Consider the following 5,732-nt stretch of genomic DNA (forward strand, 5'->3'; position numbering starts at 1 on the left):
TTTTATAAACACTTTATGTGTGTCTGATTCAGAAATCTATAGCTGATTGAGAAAGAAGTTGGAAATCAGCTGACTGAGAAGAGGAGAAAAGTTTACATCGGTGCCCTTTCTTCTCCCCTTTCAGCGATTCCTCTTCTCCAGAAAGCAACATCGACCTATTTCTTCCTCTTCCAATCGTCGGTCGAAGCTCCTTCCTCGTCTATCAGGTATGCTTCTGCTGTTCTTTTCTTTTCCAGCCGATCAAAGCTCCTTGCCCTAAATGCTCACTGTGTTCGATTTCACCTTATGATTGTCCTTTTGCTTACTCCTTTGTAGCTGATTGACTCTGATTTCAATTACATGTACATAACTGATAAAAATGAATTTACTGTTGAAGGTAGCAGAGCAATTGCTTACTCCTTGCCCTAAATCCATCTATTTACTGTTGTAGGTAGCTGATTGAATCGGATTACACCTTATATATTTTTTAATTCCGATAATACCCTCGGGTAAATAGATGGATTGGCAAGGACAGAAGGTAGCAGAGCAATTGATGCAGATATTGCTGGTGGTATTTGCAATTGCAACATTTATAACAGGTTATGTTGTGGGTTCATTTCAACTGATGTTGATAGTGTATGTTGGGGGGGGGGGGGTGATTTTGACAACTTTGATTACAATTCCTAATTGGCCCTTTTTTAACAAACATTCTCTCAAGTGGTTGGATCCAAGTGAAGCTGAAAAGCATCCAAAACCACAGGTGGCTGTGACTTCGGTTTCAAAGAAGAAACCCAACAAGAAATAGGCTATGGCTATTATATCATAATTGGGTCATATTGAAATGAGAATTGTGTTTTTTCGGAATTTATTCTGTTTTTAATGTTTATCTTGATAAATGATATAAGGCAAGAAGATTGAAGAAAAATATTTTAAATGAGTAGAGCAATTGAATTTGATTATCTTTAGTGCATTTTTATAATTTTTCAACAACTTCATCCATTGTTGTATAGAGTAGAAGGGTAAAATGGTCATTTTTCATCAGTCAGAACATTAAGTCAGATGTACAATCAAACAACATGGTTTCTTACTCATTCAGGATTTCTTACCCATACAGATATTTCCCAGTCAGCTCTTTCTCAGTCAGGAACTATCAAACGGGACCAAAGTGTAAGAGAAAGATTTGGGATGGAGTGCAAGCAAAAAGGAAAAGAGGGATGGGGGATAAGCACATGTGAAAAATCTCATGGAAGGGCTGATGATTTTTGTCTTTCCCAAATCTAGTGGGTCCCACCCACAAGCTTGCATCCTCTTTAATGGCTTAAAAGTACACATAGTCGGGTACGTCGGGATCTGGATGTCGAGAATATTTTTCGAATATACCAATGGATTTGGTTTAATTCAAGGATTTCAAAAACCCGAACGGATTAATTTTTGGAGTTACGGGACTCCGGGAAATCGAGTTCGAAGTTTTGCGTCTAAACGGCTCACGACGTCCGTTTTCGCGACTTTTGTTAATATTCTTACTAAAAATATTTAGAGTATGAAATTAAATAATAGACTATAGTCTGATTCCAAAAACGCTCTCAAAAAATTTGTCGGTAAAGCGTAAATACCTCAACGGTGTGAAATAGTTTACCTAAAAAAGGTAAAACGAGTGTTATGCCGGTTTGTTTTCTTAAAACTGTCGTATCTTTTGCATACGAAATCCGTTTTGGACGTTCTTTATCTTTTCGGAAACAGGGGGACACGTACTATGAGTCTAGAATAATTGTTTTGCTCAAAACCGCTTATTATGAATTTTCAGTTTTTTTAGACGCCCTAATTAGGGTTGCAATTTGAGCTGTTTGGTTCGTCCGTGAGTTTACATATTTGGAAGTATGTTTTCATCGTATATCTCGAACCCATTTATTTTATAAAAGATGCACTAAAACTCAATGAGTCGAATTACAACATGATTAGTTGTCATAAATTTTAGCCATAAATTTTGGGATGTCACAGGAATCTTCTACATCTTTATAACTTTAAGGACAATTTTAGGAACTGACTGAGAATGAAGTTATCACTTTTAGCAACAAAGGTGTCACCTGGGTTGTGGTTTTCATGCTAAATCTTTCAATGATCTTATTGATGTAGCCTTTTAGTGATAATCCTACAATTTCATGAGATTTGTCTTATTAAATCTGGATTCCTAATACAAAATCGGCTTCCCCAAGGTCCTTCCTTTCAAAATACTTTAATATGTTAATGGCCAACAATATGCCATCAACATACAATACAAGATTAATATATTTATTTATTTAATCCCACTAAATTTGTGATAAACATGATCATCTACTGTATTTACTTCAAAACCAAACGAGATAATGAATTGATGAAACGTGTGCACCACAGATGGGATATCCTAAGTTGAGGTTGTTGAGTTTGTTCATTATGAATAGCAGATTTAATCACATTGTCGGTCTTTGATTCATAATCTGCATACTATCAAAAGTAATAATAAGAGTCAAGATTTATTCCTCCTTAAGGACAATGTTTCAACCTTATTTCTCCCCTAAACTCGACATCGTCAAAGAATGTTGCTCTGATCCGAAATGCAAAGTCAATGTCCATGCAATTGAGAACTAACGTAATGCTTTCCTTTCATTCCTTAAAGTTAGTCTCATTTAACACATGAATCAATGTGGGAAGATATATTGTCGGAATTCAAGTTTGTTGTTTTGAGAACATAAGAAATATAAGTTTATGCTCATTAATCCATAAACCATAACCAATAAATTCAATTTATGACATCTTGACAAGGTATCGACACATCATTAATATCAAGTCTTTGGAAAGTAATATTAACTTGAAAGAGATATCCTTGTTTAAGTGGTAAAAATATTGACAATAAAACATGTTAATCAATAATCCCCTCTTTGGATTTACTCATTAATCACATGGAGCCCAAAAATTATCATATCTTTATGTGTTTATCCGACCAAATATTAACCTATCTTTGGGTCGATTAATATTCGCATTAACAAACACGTAAACCATAAAATTTAATAATAAACATTGAAAATAAATCACGTTAATTAACAAGCCTCTCTTTAAATTAACTTATTAATAACATGTAACTTAAACATTGTTGAATGTTACTATCATATATGTGTTCATTCGACCAAATATTAACCTACCCTTGGGTTGGTTAATATCTGCAATAATAAACACATAAACCAAAGTATTTGAGTTTTCTATAAATTAACTTCACAAAAGAGATCACTTTAGTGATATATTGTGTCACTTTATTTACTCTAAAAATGTCATAAACGTAGCTTATTGACAACCCGAAATATTTGTGAAACTGTGTGTCCCTTTGGTTCCAACACAGTTTACATAAAACAATATCGAGTAAAACTTGATGAATTTACAACCAAATTAATTAAAATAATTGGTATCAATATTATATTAATCATTAATCAAAACTCGATATCTATAAACCAAATAATTAAACAATAGCAAGATTCTAAGAATCAAATATGGAGATTTATTATAGAGAATATATTAGTGAAATATACAAAATATCAAAAGCAAAAGTGCTTGAACTCAAGGAAAGATGTAATACATTGATGATTTAGAATATGTAGCTTATGTGGCACCAAAAAAAAGTCACAACATTTGATTATTAACTAGTAGGAATTAGCCGCGCCGTTGGCGCTAAGGGAATTTTTTTTTAAATACCAAATTAAATATAGTTGGCTGATCTTGCAATGAATTAATGCAAAAGGCTGTAAAGGTTTGTAAGCGATGGGTTATGATGAAAATGAAAGAAAGAAAAAGGTTTGTTACAAGGAAATCAAAAGAAGCTCATTTGTTAGACATTCCTTATAGCTAAAAAATATTGAAAGCAACTATATCTCCCTACTATTATGAACATCAAATTGTGGTACCTTACTACAGGTTCATGCGACATAGAATAAATCATTATTAAAAACTAATGTCACTTGCCCCAAGCTTGATGTTCAAACTGAAATATTAGACAAAAAAAAGTTGAATATAAAATGGGATATAGAAAAAGTTCATTCGTAATAAAGTTTTATCCACAATAGCATCGTAGTTTGTAAGTATGATGGTATAAAAAGGAAAAATATTACAAAATTTTAAAAAATTAGAATAAGCAAATGAAAGTAAGATGCTATATCGGATAACGATGCGAGTACATTCAACAGTCCTGCAAGAAAGGGGCGGAAAAGTAAATTTACTTGAGACACAGAACTGTAAGAAAAGGGGTAGATGATAAAATATAACGATAATGGTAAAGGGGAGGGAGGGAGTAAATTTTAAAAAAATGATATCAGCCTTCACGTAATGCTAAAGTTAATGCTATAAAATATAACGATAATGGTCATTTGTAAGTCTTTGTTTAAAAAAACAGATGATAAAAGAAAAAAAAACTTACACAATAATCAATAAAGTTATTGTTGGGTTAAAGTTTGAGCAAATTTGAGTTCTTGTTTAACAGCTCAGCAATAGTCTGTCGCTTCCTGCAACATGGAAATACATCAGACTCTTTCACACAACAATTAACATATTGAAATTTTCAAATTTTATAAATAAAATAGATGAGAATGTAACTTCATTACCTATATCAGTACTATTTAGATGGAGCTTCTGAATACCATTATTATCCAGCAAAGTACCATGTTAAACCTGCATTCAAAACACACACTTAATGCTTCAATTGAAATTAAACATCAGATGCTTGAAGCCACATACAGGTAGTTTTAACGTGTTCCTGGGTTGCTGTTGCGTCAGCTAGCTATATTCAACAGCTCTTAATTGCTGATTTTATATATTATGTGGAGATTCAAGTGAAGTTGTTATTATGGCTCTTCAGCAGTACATGGGCATTTATTACATAAAATACAATTTGGTGTTGTTGGTAACTTTTTTCTATACTAATTAAAGTGCCCTTGATCTTTATACAAACATGTTTGACCTAAGAAAATATAAACAACTTCTTACAGTTGTGTCATAACGTAATTAATCAGAAAAAGAATATAGCTAAACTGGAAAGAATTTATTTATTTTTTCGAATTTTCATGAGAAAAGGGCATATTTTTCCTTTTTTCACCATATAGAAATAATGCCAGATTTTTTTTATACTCATATATATAATTTATGATCATACCTTTCAAGAAGAAAAACTGTCAGATCAAGAAATGGTCTCTCATTTTATATTAAAAATTGTTGATTCATTCAATAAGAGAAATAAAAAGGGCAACAGACATGGCCATTACTAAAGAAGTCAACTGTATCATACTTGTTTTCACTGAAGAACTTCCATTGTTCATTTCTGCCATGACCCCCACTGCTATGGGTAGGGGTGTTCATAACCGGATATCGGAAAATTCGGATATCCGAAATTTCGGATAGTTGATTTTTGGTATCCGATTCCGTATCCGAAATTTCGGATATCCGAAATTTCGGATACGGATTCGGATACCAAAACGGATATCCGAAAATTTGTAATTTTGTTCAAATTTGAAAATTTTATATTAGAAAAACATATTTTTAAAACAGAAAGGCATATGATGTAATATATGTATCTAATTAAGGGTATTATGAATATGTTTTAGTTACTAACATTCATATTATAAGACATATGTGATTAAAATAACATATAATGCATAAACTAAAATCAAAATTTTCGGATATCGGATATCCGAATTATCCGAAAAATCTGAAAAACACTATCCAATTCCGATTCCGAA

The 5,732-nt window shown here is 32.2% G+C and overlaps 1 pseudogene; it reads left to right on the forward strand.

Moving 5' to 3' along the window:
* The first annotated feature begins 453 nt into the window (after window positions 1–453).
* LOC145140995 (signal peptidase complex subunit 1 pseudogene) lies at window positions 454–843 on the forward strand (annotated as a pseudogene).
* The last annotated feature ends 4,889 nt before the right edge of the window (window positions 844–5,732 follow it).

The sequence above is a fragment of the Lactuca virosa genome, chromosome 9 (genome assembly GCF_052849685.1).
Source record: "Lactuca virosa cultivar CGN04683 chromosome 9, Lactuca_virosa_CGN04683_v6, whole genome shotgun sequence".
Lineage (NCBI taxonomy): Eukaryota > Viridiplantae > Streptophyta > Magnoliopsida > Asterales > Asteraceae > Lactuca > Lactuca virosa.